We start from the raw sequence: 15,972 nt of genomic DNA on the forward strand, positions 1-15,972 counted from the left end.
TGTCATTTTCTGTTTAATAATTTGGTACAATTTAAAAATATAAACTAAGAAGACGAAAAATAAAACGGAACCTCATCGAAAGATTCTTGTGATAGCTTGAAAACGTAGGAAATTGATTTCTACAAGCATAAGCATCGTCAATCACGTACAGAGACCTCAAGTATCATTAAGAAACGCGAGCATCATATTTTTAAAAGGAAACTATATAATCATACTTATTATATAATAACAATATACGTTTGGAATTAAACCCAACCCATCTTAATTAATTAGTTACAATTTTGGAACCACGGGGCAAGGCAAAGTACGTTAATCATTTGCTAAAGCAACTAGTTTGACAACTCGACGAAAGACGCCACCGTATTGAAAGCTTAGTAGTGGCAGGCCTTCGAGATTAATAAATGATAACAAGAATACAGAAACAAAATAATTTAATTAGAATGAATTGACAATTAGTTTTAAGTTTATATAATTTCATCCAAAAAGATGAAATCATTTTATTATGAGATAAAAACTAGTAAAATATTTTATAACCTCAAAGTCTATTATCCGTCTTTTTTCTATAACCAAAATAATTCATCTTTCAGTATTCCCACCAAAAATACTTATATATTTACCTTAAATATAAATGAAATGACACTTTTTTTTACCGGTCAATGTTAGTTAATTTTTGTTAAAATATAAATTAAATCATACTGATCGAAAGAGAAAAAAAAATACTTACAAAAAAGGAGTCCTTTTGGTAACAATTAGATCTTAATTACTTAACTGATTTAGTTTGTGTTAAAAAATTATTGAACAAATTTTGTGCACAAACTAATCATTGGTACGACAAAAATACAATTATATAAAACATGCGTGCTTTGTATGAACAGAAAGGAGAAAATGGAGTAAAAATATATATGTAGCCTGTCTCTCATTTGCTAGGGATTTCAATACATTAAAATAAGAGGAACAATTTCTAAAATATAAAGTATTCTTAAAAGCATATAAGTAATAATTTGTGGCAATAAATTCAATGAAACAAATTTGTATGTATTCATGATGCATTGTGTTATTTTATAAATTTAAACTGTTTATTTCTCATCAATAGTATTAATTTTATAATTTATTTTTGAAGTACACAATCTATTTTAAAATATACTTTTTTGGGTATGATAGCAAGTGTAATGAATTTTAAATATTCATCAGTAAAAATTAATAATAAGTATTTGATGATTAATTGAAAATAATGTGGTATCATTTATAAAAAAAATTATAATGCAATAACATTAATAAAAGTCGAGTAACATTATGTTTACATAATAAGTTACTATTTTTTTCTAATTATTTAAAAATATTAAATAAAATAAATGTTGAAATATCTTAAGAATTTAAAAATAAATAATATTTTATTTAAATAATTACAAAGTTAATTACTAAGCTACTTCATTATAAAATATAGAATACGTAAAAAGAATATACAGTATGCATAGGAAGGTCAAGGTAATGTGTAACATTCTCGAAGTATGTTTTGGGATGAGTTTGTTAAAGACCCAAAAGTTAAGGGAATGACTTCGTAATTAAGGTTCATGTTAAACGCCTAGATGCTGTTAGAGGTGGTAATAGATCATTTTTTTTTTTATGCTTTGCTCTGCCACTGACCTGTGAAAACAAGGAATAATAAGTTAACTCATATTGACAAGTACGTTGGTAAAGTACGTCGGGTGAAGATCCTATTTCGTCCCACTTTATAGTTTATTTTTTGTCGGCAAATAATCTTGTGTATTAATTAATAAAGGGTATAATTAAGAGATACACATAACAGTTACAGAGGCAAGGACAATAGCCAAATTATGGAACCAGAAAAGAAAGGCCTATCAATGGTTAATTAGTTTTTATTTTATTTACTGGGATGGTTAATTAGTTATGTCATATCTAACATAATATTATGAACATATTTAATAACCATTAATTTAGTAGGCCATTACCAAAAGCACAATACAGTTAAGCAGTTCCTCTCATCACGTAACATATTTAAACTTGCTAAATGGGTTTAAATATGGGTTAGCAGGTTAACCCCATAATAATAATAATAATAATAATAATAATAATAATAATAATAATAATAATAATAATACAAACATTTCTGAAGCAATTCTAATAAAATCTAGATTAAAAAAAAGTCATAACCACACCACTTAAAGCATATTAATTAGAAACTTATCACCAACCAAACAAAGTCAACTATCCACAAAGTCAAAATATTAAATAAATAAAACAAAGTTCAAATAGTACTCTTAATGCCTTAAGTCATTCCATAAAATCAAATAAATAAAGGTAAATAAATTAATCTTGATCACCTTCCAAATTAAGAACATCGTTTGTTTTCAGCAAAAAAAAAAAAAAACATTGTTTGCTCTCCTTAAAAAGGAGGAATTTGGTGGGTCAACTTGCCCTAATCTAGCCTAACCCATTTTCTTGGCAAATTCAGCTGGATAGATAATTAAAAATGGGATGGTTGTTCTCGAAAAAAATGTTAAACAAGTTGTCCTGCTGAGTCCAACTCATTTTATATCACCCTTTATCCATCTTATATATACTTAGGTAATAGCACTTCTCATCCATGAATACTAGAAGTTCTCCAACATATACTCACTCGTTCTTACTACTTTATTATTTTGCTTAAAATTCCATTGACCTGAGTATCTATATCTTTACAGGTGGCCACTATAGTTCATGGCAATTCATGACACTCGACCAAACTTAGATGAGGAGAGATTGCTTTGAAATGATCTAATTGTCATGCCAAACTCACATCTTTGCATCATTTATTTCCTTACTTGTTGAGCCATATTCAGTCAACCATGCTAATTTTTTTGTTGAGTCACTTATAAATAGTTGGCTAAAAAAAATAGTTGGTGATGCATAAAATATGTATGGATATCATGTTTTAGAGATCAATTGTGTTCTCAAATAATCTAAATCGCATAAATTAAATAATTTTGAGTTAGAGATTGTTTGTATTTGCATCTAGAAAATAAAATTAAAGACAAACAATCGTTTCAAAGAAGAGATATGTATGAATAAAAGTGACTTAGATTATAATTTTACATGTATCATTTTTTTCCTAATTCATATTTTAATTTATCAATTAATTTCCTAATACCTCGTATTTTAGGTATCAACACATGGTTAAGGTCTAAGAATATTTCTTCCCCTAAATCAATCATGCATTAGTAATTTGAGATTTAATTTAAGATTAAGGATAAATAACAAAGAAGTTTGTAAAAAGGAGATTCATGTCGCTAGTTTGATCGTGCAAGCTTTATGAACCCTAACATTTTGTAGGTTAGTTAATTACAAGAAGATGATTACTAACACATAATTAACTAATAACCAGAGTGATTAATTACAATATAGAAGTGAAAGCGATTGACAGATATAATTAACTGAATAATATCAAAGAACTTTATTAAAAAGAAAAACTAGAGTACACGAGTATAGTTACATCACAATCTAAGTTCTAAGGGGTTTAACTAACCATAATCATAGAATAACTAAACAGCATACAATATTGCATTAGAAAGAAAAGAGATTGAAAATCCTTGTAGATTCAAACCTCAATTGTTCCTAGTGCAATTCTCCTCTCAAAAGCTCTTGTTGTTTGTAAATTGTCTAATGAATTTCAAATCCCCCAAGTACAAACTTCAACTTCTTATTTATAGACTCCTAAAGATAATTACTTTAATTAGACGCACTATAAATAAATATTCTAATATGATCTCTAAAAATAATTATTTAATTAGGCACATTATAGATAAATATTCTAATATGACCTCTAAAGATAATTACTTTAATTAGGTGCACTATAGATAAATATTCTGATTAGATACCTAAAGATAATTATTTTAATTATACGTCTAAAGATAGTTTTCTTAATTATGCTCACTAATAATCGATGTGCATAAGCATATTTTGTAACTAAGATATATATGAATTATCAGCTTTCTCCCCTTTTTATTGCGTGTTTTTGTGTGAATCATTAGGATTTTGGCATCTTCTAAGTTTTTGTTTAGTAGATGCTCTATATGTTAGATTTATATTGTTTTGGTGGTATTTGTTTTGTAGAAACACATATAAGGGCTTGGAAGAGAATTTGAAATATGAAGGCTGTTAGCGCACCAGACTCATTTAATGCGTGGACGTCGCTTAGCGGGCATATCCCTCTTAGTGTGAAGAAGTTGTTTGGAGAACCTGATGTCACATGAAAGCGCTTTAGCGCACGTTGTGCGCTTAGCGCCTAGTCACTTATTGCATGACATCGTGAAAACTCATAGCAAAGTTGCATTTAAGTGAGAAAAAATGGGGAAAAAGACGGTATCAGTTGGCATACAAAAAGAGAACCCTAGAGCTCGTGCAAGGAAGACAAAACCACCATTGGGAGCCACTATCTACATCCACTCCCACCTTCCATCCGTTCCTCTTTATACTTTTACCCCTTTTGTACATTTAAGTCTCTTATGACAATGAGAGGCTAAAACCACCCATTGTTGGGAACTTTCCACCAAACTCTCTTGATGTAATAACTCTTATTATTTATTTAATGTTAATTCCAGTTTTTCTCACTTGATTATAGCCTTAGAATAGTGTATTTCGTTTCAATTACTTTTCATAACCTAAATTGCAAATATTAAAACCAATTCATTAATTGTGCAAAAATTGGGTATACATAACTCAAAGTGAAACCGAAATCTCTATGAAATCGATACTTGGTCTTACCGTTTTAAAATATTATTTGGATGAATTGGTGCACTCGTCAATGAGTTAACACTTACTACGATTATGGTGATACCTACCACGGTCGTTATCGGAATTCTAGCACTGAAGCTTGAAATTGTGTGAAATGGCGGGGATCCTCATGGTTGACCATGACTTTCCTGATTGACCACGACCGTAGTCAATATACCACGACCATTATCAAGTAAAATTAGCATTAGATCTTCATGAAATTGTGTATTTTTCAACTTTTCTAATAGATTGAGCGATTGTACTTCTCTAAGGTAAAAACTAATGTCCAAATGTGTATTTTTGTGTGCATTTTTAACTGTCATTATTTTAAAATAATTATTTTAAAATTTAACTAAACACTAACATTTTTAAAAAAAATACAGAAAAAATTATCAAAATAGAACTTTTAAAAACATAAAGAATCAAAATAAAATTTTAAACTTAATGTAAAAAAAACATTAAAACATAAAATACCAAAAGTGACATTTATCCTAAATATTTCTACTTAAGAACACACTTATATTATTTAATTAAAAAAAATGTTTGACTAAAATCTTAACTCAATAGATCAATGCAAATACACATCAACAAACACTTTTTCACCCAAAAATGATTAAGGTACATTTAATGGTAAATTAATAAGAAAAATAAGATTAGAGATTGTGTACTTAGTAATTTAGAAGGGTTCATCTCCAACCAACCTTTAGTAGAAAATATAGAAAAAAAAATATCTCCTTAACATTTTCACATATAATAAGATTATTAAATGAAAAGTAGTTTTATAGTCTTATTATATGAGAAAAGAGACATTTCAACAAGTATTACATGAATAGTCTAACTCATTACAAATCATTCAAAATAAAATTTAAATAATTTAAAATATTTTAAATAATTTACTAATGCTAAATATATGCGAATAAATAATGTAACATATATTAAAGAATAATAAGAATAAAAAGGGAGAAGGAAGTAGCAACGTGAGAAACTATCCAATCCATATTTTTTTAGAATTGTTTAAAAACCAAGATTGGATATATATATATTCTTCAGTCTCATAATATTTATCATCTTAAGTTTTTTTACAGATTATGAAAAATTAATAAATAAATAAATAAAAGTGACAATTTAAAAAATTAATCTTATCATTATTAATTTATTTATAAATTTTATTATTTATCATTAATATTATAAGAGATATAATTGAAAAATAATGACTAATATTACACTAAAAAACTAAAATGATAATATTTTAGAATCTTTATCATACACTACAGTTATTATGCGATAAAGAGAATATATATTATTAATCAATTTTAATGTGAAATTCATTGAATTAGAAAAAAAAATACTTAAATAAAATTGAGACTCGCCGCATTTTTTTAGAATGCATTGTTGTTTTTAAAATACTTAAATAAAATTTTAATGTGAAATTCATTGAATTAATGTCACTTTTCGAATCCAATGAACACAACATTTACGTGGACCTATTGATAGAATGCATTGTTGTTTTTACATAGGGTAATAGTTGTAACACTTTCGCATTATTTGGTTGGTGAGGCTAAACGTCTAATTAAGCCTACGCAACTTGCTTCTACCGTTAATTTTGTTTGTATCCGCCTGATCGGTCACAATTTGGATCAGTATTTGAAAGTTAAATCTCTGAAAATTATAATTATACTCGAAGCACTTGGTGTACACAATGTGATACATATATTTGCATATTTTATTTGCAATTAAAATTAGCGTGACATGTGTTCCAATATAATTTAATAGATAAAAAAATAAGAATCTAAATTCTTTTACAAAATTATTTTTAAGTTTTTTCAATTTGATTTTCAAAGATGCACTTCTTACTACATAACTTGGTTTTGAATCATATCCTTTGCAGCATTTTTCTTCTTCCTTTATAATAAGAAATCATATAATTTTTGTTTATCATAAGCATACCGTGTAAGATTTTTTTTTAACTTTAGACAAATTTTGCAGTAAAAACTTTAGACAATCTTGAAAAAAAAAACTCTAGACAAATTTTATATATCTGAATAATAATCTAATATAATTTTCGAATTTTCATTTTCTCCTTCAAACTTTTTGAATTGTAAAATATCAATTAAAATTTGTAATTAATTTCAACATGTATCTCTATTGTAATTTATTTAATAAAATATATCTAAAAAATTCATTTTAACAGTGATAATATTTACAAGTATATATTATTAATAATATTTTATAAAAATTACATGCATTTAAAAAAATCGTTCTAATAGGGTATTCACTTATTTTATTAGCATTTATTTCAAAACATTCAATTTTGGAAAAAAAAATTAAGACCATCAATATTAAATTAATGCCCACTAAAACTTACATATTTTTAAGATTAAAGTAATAATTTTTTCAATTCACCCGGTTTTAAAATTTTCAATTTTGATATTAAAATAAAAAATCAAATGTGTTTTTATACTTTTTTTTCAAATAATATCACAATAAAAGAAAATGAATTGATTTAATATGCATACAAAATAATTAAACTAAAAGAATTTTATTTTTTAGTAAGAACCACAAGAGTTAATCGTCATTGGATGTGTGAGTTCATCATTATCATTCATCAATTTCTTTTTCGTAGATTATACTATTTTGTATGAAATTTAAACATTATATATATCCATTAAATGTCAGTTTGTTTTGCTTGAGTTCAACACAAATGTAAAATAATTTTTCCTTTAAATTTTTAATTGAGTAATAAGACTTCTTAAATAATCTACATAATATCTATGTGCATATTTTTAAATTAAAAATATTACTAATAAATTAACTATAAATAATGTAGTAAAATTTATTATTTAAAAAATTAAAGAAAATGATGATATAAAAAAATTAGAAACATAAGATGATTATGACCCTTGCTTAATTAGGCAGTTGGCCATGAACCCATGAGATAGTCACATGCTAACAGCCTTAAACATAAATTTTTTGAATCATTCTAATTCTTCTTATAAACTATTTTATTTATTAAATGAAAAATACTAAATATATTTTATATTCTTAATATAAGAAACATATTTTTAGTTAATATTAAAAAATAAATTGAAAATTATTATAAGAGAACTTAGCTGTTAGCTCTACCCTCCGTAAAAAAAAAATCTTTATAATGTAGTGGATTTGACCGTTCGACATTACATTGTTCAGAGGGATAATTTTAGTATCTAAAATGTGATTAGTTTATCTTTCAAATATGAAAAACATATTCACACACAAAATTGGCCCCTATAAAATTTAATTATTTTAGGGAAAACAACACTTACATCTGTTCGTGAACTTCAACCCTTTTTTTTTACTGCAACTTTACCCTGTTTTAAAAATTTGCAAATTATAGACCATTATATTCACTAATTGAACCCAAAATGGCAATACATACGATAGTATTTAATTTGTGATCCGTATTATCTTTAACAAAAATATCAAAGTTTTTGTCCTTAAATTTGTTTGTTAATTTTATTTCAATTTATTAAAGACAATACCAATTAATTTAAATAAAAAAACTAAATTGAGGATAAATTTGTTGGTTTTCATCTAAATAATATGGGAAAATTCGAAGTTTCATGTGTTTCAATTATTAAGGTCATACGATGAATATTTTTTCTTAACTTATATACGGAACTAATGGAAGGGTTTTGTTTGTAAGTTTTAAAAAATTCGAACACATTTCATCTAGACTTAAACTGTTATGGTTTTATTTGTAAGTTTTAAAAAATTCAAACGCATTTCATCTAGTCTAGACTTAATAAAACTGTCGTGGTGTCTTATTTTAATCATGATTTTCGTCGTTATATTTTCAAAGTTATTATTAAATTAGTCTACAAATTAATTGTCATATACCAACCAATTAGTAACATATATCTAAATGATCCTGAAGTACGTTGTTATGTATTTGATCTAAAAAAATTAAGCATAAAAAATCGGGATTGGACTAATAATTAGTTATGTTTGGAAAAGGTCATCCCGCGAAACTAGTTCACTAATTAATTACTTGGTCTAGGAGATCTTCCTTGCGAGTAGATAATTATCACCAACTACCGACATAGTGGATTTGAACCCTAACAAGTACCATCTTCTGGAGTAATATAAATGAAAGATTGAGAATTTTTGTAGGTTAATTAATAGAGGCCTCACAATTAATCATTGATTTAACTATATCAGCCTTGGAGCTATATAATTTATTTAAGTGGGCTACATATGGTATTAAACTATTCATTAAAATTTACCTCTCAATATAATTCATGTCTCAATAATGGAGATAGGTTGACCCAGAGGGTTTCTATCAGAGAATGATACTAATTAGAACCCGTGATCCATAAGTTAGGAATTACAAATACTGGACTGAGACTGAGACAGACATGCCATGCAATTAATGTTGCTAGCTCCTGTAATTAGGGTTATATATATACTAGAGTCTGTCACGGAGAGAACGAGATATGCGTGCACTCCGATTAATTAGAATGCAGCTAGTATATCATCACCCTTTCTACGGGGAAGACAATATCAGTTTACCAACCAGTTGGATTGGTTATAATGATAAGGAATTATATGATGAATTGATCATGATGATACTAACATATGCAACCGTGTTGGTGTGGTACTGCAGAATGATTCGTATCGAATCATGATTGGCTAGCAACATAATTTGACAAATCATTCACACGGGTTATAATCAATCATCAGACCACAACCAATCAAGGCATTTTGGAATAATTAGTGGTCCTTTTTTCGGATAGTTACAGCAGGTTAATTTGGAGCTTACTAATATATAAGCCTCGAGAACTATTTGGTTGATATTCTAAAGTAAAACAAAACCGTGGTTTGGGATATATATTTATGGATATATCGATATGTTAACTTTTAGCTAGTGGTGGATGAGCATACACGTGAGGTGTAATTCTGTGATTTAATTAAAGAACTTAAGATCAATTAAGTTGTAAAAAAAATATGTAAATCACTTATCAGAATTAGATTATTTATCGATATATGTATGATAACTGAAAGGAGAAAGAAAATTAATTAGTTAAAATATTTATAAATTAGCTTGAACTCGATCTACTGAAACATTGACAAAAAACATAAAATGAATGTAATGAATTCAAAATTATCATATATAGTGTAACTTGTTTTTTAAAGAAGTATATATGGTATAACTTGTTGCAATCTAGAAAATTGGAATGAGATTTGATCATAGCTAGCTCTAAACTAATTAAGGTTATGTTTAGATTGATGGTAAAGGATTAAAGGTGGGATGGAGGGATGAAATGAGAAGATAACTTTTTTAGATAATTTTGTACATTAGGATAGAACATAGAACCCATTAAAATGGGATGGAATAAGATCCATCTCATCACACTCTATCGTTTATAGTTAATTTTCTTCTCTTCCAATTTGAGAGGAATGTAACGGAGCCAAAATTTTATATATTACCTAGCCTAGGCCTATTGACTATTTCATCCTTATTATTGTGCCCTTGATATTAGTTCTTGTGTCACATCCTTTTCTTCTCATTCACTCCTCACTCTCTTTTCTTCTCTCACAGTGCAAACGTTGGTCCTTGCAAGTTTCGATTTGGAAGTTCACTGAATGCTATGTGCAGAAAAAATTAGGAAAATGTTACATTGACATCCAATATATATGCTACTCTACATCTAGTAAGAGAAAGAAAAATGAGAGGAAAATATACGTTAAATAAGATTTACAGATGTGATAGAAAGAAAGAAATAAAGAAAAATAAGAAATATTGATGAAGTTTTTAAAATAATATGATATTTATATATTATTACTCATTTTCTCTTATTTTTATTTCTTTTTCTAGATGTTGGATAATTAATTAATAGATGTCCATCAAACATTTTTTGTGTGAGAAACAGTAATAAAACTGACCCTGCTAATATCAGCAGAAGTCAATAAATCCAACCCCTCACAGCCTTATTACATAATTAAGCCCATATGAAAAGTATAATAAAAAAAACTATAGAACAAGCCACCTCCATACAATTATCAGACGGATGGCTAATGCAACCGAAGTATACATGTAACTGACGAGCAATGCTCCCCCAACAAATAGAAAACCCCAGCAGAGAGGAATTCATAACGGGAGCAGAACGAGCATGATCACAACAAGCCTCCCTAGATTATATACTTATTGGAGTCTCTTAATTTGTCTAGTTTTTCATTAATTTCCATCAATTTACATCTGAAACTCAATCCTGCAGCTTCCTGTAACTGAATAACCTCAGAATTAAATGAACTATTTTCGCTCCATTAGAATATGAATTACTCCTACCAACATCGTGGGCTTGATTTATATTTATATAAATATAAATAAATGATTTTTTTTTTCGTTCGGAGTATCTAATTTTGATGCGACGTCACACCTACCAACTTTATGGGCCTGATTTTGCAGTGATTTTCACCTCTCAATTATTGTTGAATTTCTGTAAGATTTTGAGTTACTGAACTAAACCTAATATTTATTCGGTCTAGATTTTAGTATATTATATTTTTTTTCTACCAACATGCTTTCGAAGTCAAAGTACTAGTGTACTACTGAAGCTGAGGATTTGAGACGGACTCTCCTTAATTTGTTTCTTCTTCTATTATACGTAAGAACCAATCAATATATCGATAGGAAAAAAAAGAAGGTATTACAGTAAAGGAAGTAGAGATCTGAATATGACACGAGGGATGGGGAGGGGGAATGCTAATTTGATGCAGTCATACTGCACAACAGCAAAAGGCCTCCTAAACATTTAAAATATTTCAATTTTAATAGTACGTAACATAATATAATTCCTTGTTAAAACTCATGATATAATGGGTTTGACTGTTTTGAGTCTCCAATTAAAACTGGTTAAGTTGCAGTAATGTAATTAAAATTAGAAATTGTAAGGATATAATAAGTTTTTTTTATTTTTTATTAACAAATATTAATTGTTAATTTTTATTAATAAGAAAATTGGATCATTTTTCTTCTCCCTTCATCTTATTTAACTCTTTAAGATAATATCATTTCATTTGTCACTATTAAACTTTTTTATTTGATATTTATTATTTAGATCAAAAGTTGTTATTATTTAACAAATTTTTATACTCATTTTACATATAAATTAAAATTCAACTAAAAATACTTAAATTTTCAGTTTATCCCGTACATCGTACAAGTTAAAATCTGTACCAAAACTTGCAAACAGTGTAACACAATGGATGTTTCATTTCTTTCTTATTTTTTAGATTTAAGAACTATTTTCTAAAACAATTCTAGATTAGTTGTTAACCGTTTGTCAAATGTACCAAACCAAATGTCCAAATAATAAAGTCTTAGAAGTCCAAGTGTCGAATTTCACAAGGATTTTGTGTTGTATTTATCTTAGATACTTTTCAATCTATATGAAAAATAATGAAAAAAGAGGGATAGAAAAAAGAATGGGAAACATTAATAGAAAATTATAAGCAATGGAAAGCAAAAGAATCAAAAGCAAAGTAGTCAGAGAGGGAATTCAATGGAATGCAAGTGTTAGGACCTAGCATATCCTATTTGCCTAGGATATATGATTTTTATGATTTCTCTTTATCAATTCAAGTGATTTTATCCTACACAAACCTATTTTATTTATGTATCTCCCAAATGCCTTTGAAAAGATTCAATAAATAAAATGCATGAAGTCTGAATTCTAGATGTTTGCAAAAATGCATGGGCATAAAATTATCATTCTGTGTCTAACAATGATTTTCTCATAATATCTTTTCTTTTTGTTCTATTAGAAGTTACCCTCTGTCGAGCGTCTAACCCCTAAAATTAATGCATGCATACTTTCTTTAAATCTTATTTAGAAGTTACCTTCTGCCGAACACCTAACCCCTAAAAGAATGTAAAGATGAATAATGCATGAAAGATAAACACAAAAGATAATAGGATAGAAAACACCTGGTATTGCATTGATAAATAGTGATAGTACATCATACATCGCTTTGTCTTTCAGGCCTGTCAGACCCTAACTAGAGGTTTAGTCACTCATGACCATTGAGGGTTTTACAATGGATGAGGTATAAGAACTGATGGAATAAAAGGTGGAAGGGAGAAGAGAATTTCCTAAAGAAGAGTTCTCAGGCTCTAGGTAACAGGGAGAATGCTCGGAGACTCCGTGTGTCGTTTCCCTTTGGTCTAGCTCTCTATTTATAGTTGTTGAAGTGGACTTTGGATTTTCGTAAGCTCGCTTAGCGTGTCCTTCTTCGCTCAGCGCCACTGGATTGTGTGCTTAGCGAGCTCCTCTCACGTAGCGCGTACTATTCCGTTTTGATCGCGCTTAGCGAGATCCTCTCACTTAGCGTGTTCTGTTTTTGTTTTGACCGCTTAGCGCTTGTTACGCACTTAGCATGGGTGTTGAGTCTTGCGCTTAACGCCCTCGCTTAGCGCCTGCTTCTCTAGTCGCGCTCAGCGCAAGCTACACTTTGAGCGAGACGTTGGGCTGGGCCTTGATGTTGGTTTCTTCTTTTCTTCGTTATTTCTCCAACTTTTTGTACCTCCAGTTTTCATATCTGCAGTCAGATTTTGATAAAACATCAATTTTTAACAATTAAGTACAAATAACTGCTAAATAATTATTTTTAAAGACAATTTTACTTTATTTTCTAGTATCAATAGTACAATTATTTAACAGTTATCAAAATCTGTACCAAAACTTGAAAACAATGTAATACAATGGATGTTTCACTTCTTTCTTATTTTTTAGATTTAAGAACTATTTTCTAAAACAATTCTAGGTTAGTCAACGGTCAATGTCTCAACCAAAATTAATTTATTAAGTTTTAAAACTTATTATTTTTAAAACAAACATTTTAAAAACCATAGAGTTGGAATGTTCTCTCATCCTCTTCTTCTATTCTATAATCATAACTTAAATATGACTCATCGTTACTATTGCATGTATTAAGGCATAAGTTATGCTGGTTTTACAAAAAAATTATTCATGATTTCAAAAACTAAAAATAGTTTTAACAATAAAAAAACAAACACACAAAAACTGTTTTCACACATTACCGACAAGGAAGATATATATACGACGTTGATTAAGACGTTAATTTTTATTAGAATTAGAACTGGATTTCTAATTCCTTGGTGACGAATCTTTAAATACATATTTTTTAGTTTGATCCATTTACGAGGTTTTTCATTAACAATGTTTGCAGCATTTGTTATTTCCTAACAGCTGAGGAAAATCAGACCCGTCGTGATTGCTGAGAGGAATATTCCTCCTAAACTTTGTTAAATATTCGAATAAAAGATTCCCAGGCGAGGTCGACATCGATAACCTTTGTCTTCAATTTCAACTTTGTTTTGGACAAGAGGACTGCTACAGACTCTCTCAAGCACTCTAAGCACATCTAATTAAATATCTCAAACATTTTATTTATATTAATATATTTTTTATCCTAAAAAATTTAAGACAATATTAAAAAATTTATAATACTCATATATTATTCTTTAACTAATTGGGTTAGACCCCTTAATTAATTATATTAATAATATTTGTTATTTCTTTTTATCTTTTCTTATCATACAATCACATTATATTTGCATATTTTGGGCTTTTAGCTCCTTGTGATAAAAAAAGCTCCTTTTGATAAATAAAAAAACATTATATTACATTATATTTATATTTTTTTTCCTTTATCTTTCTTATATTATTTACCATGATGGTATCCATGCATAGTTTTTCTTTTCATTTTCTATTACTTTAATTTCAACTATAAATGACAACAAAATTTATAGTACGTAGTTTTTATTTTTTTTCTAAGATGAAAGTTGACAAGTTGTCAATTTAATATCTAATAAAATTGTTTTACCAATTAATGGTATCTACAGGTGGGATTCATCAAATTCAATCTCTTTTTTTGTTAAAGCAGAGTTTTACAGAAATAGAATTGGTTCACCAAACTATAGGTTCAAATAGTTTTATTTTGCTTTCATGATCATATAACAATTGTTATATTAATAAAACTAAAATAATAAGAAGACCTTTATACATAAATATCCTGACATGTTGACATGTTGATACTTTTACACATATATGACCAGTTTTTTCATTTCTTAAATATATAAGAATGTGGAAGAAATTGATAAGTTGAGTACTGCGTAATGGGCCCAGGAGCCAGGAGATACTTCCCGTGACCCAATGCCTTGCTGCAACATTACACGTACGGCCCACTCCTATGGCAGCTACTTGATCGGAAACTAGTTTTCATCATATCGACGACACAAAAAAAATAACAGAAAGTTGTCGAAGAAAAAGCAATGGGAGTACAATAACTCACATAGAAAAGATAAGAAGGACAAGAAAGAGTAATGCTTGTAAAAGACAAAAAAGATGAGGAGCTGGGATTGAGCGGGTGCTTGGAGAGTGAATAGAGGGGTACACTGGGAATTATGCAAAACAAAAAAAAAGTGGTGTGAATATCATAGAGGATGTTGTGAATATCATTTCCTTAATAAAAGTGGATGCTATTGAACCCAAAAGAAGAAAAGTGAACTCCTTGGACCAAAAAGTGGCAGCCGGCTAAACTAGGTTGGCAACACAGTGGGGCGTTTTTTTTCTTTCTGCACTTCCAGAATTGTTTTCTGCACTTCCTATATTGCTTTGAGACTGACCATTCTGGATGGGAAGTACAGGAAGCAATTTGGAGTGTGTAGGAAGCAATTTCCAAACACAGTGGCGTCCATAAAATCTTTGGACAAAAATAATAAACTTCAATCCTCAAATATTCCCTGGACAGATATTTTTAAAATTCTCAAATATTCCCAACCTGAAGAATTGCATATTGTTCAACTTCAACAAACACAAATTACACAATTAATTCCTTGGCACGTTTTTTTTTCCTTTTTTTTTGGGTGGGTGGGGGGGGGGGGGGGGGGGGTTGCTAACAAAAATCAGCATGTTTTCGGTCAAATGACAAACGAGATATATTACATAATGGAAATTCAGTTTTTGAATGGTATTTGATGAACCAACGAACCTTTAATGAAGTACTTTGACTGCACAAAGTACAAACAGAGATTGGTACTTTCTGAAGTTTCAAGCCTCACAAAAGTTGAAGATACCATTCAATAAATTACCTCAAAAAAAAGAATGGAAACCTCCTTTGTTAATGAACTCCCTTAATTTA

Source organism: Glycine soja, chromosome 3, assembly GCF_004193775.1.
Source record: "Glycine soja cultivar W05 chromosome 3, ASM419377v2, whole genome shotgun sequence".
Taxonomy (NCBI): Eukaryota; Viridiplantae; Streptophyta; class Magnoliopsida; order Fabales; family Fabaceae; genus Glycine; species Glycine soja.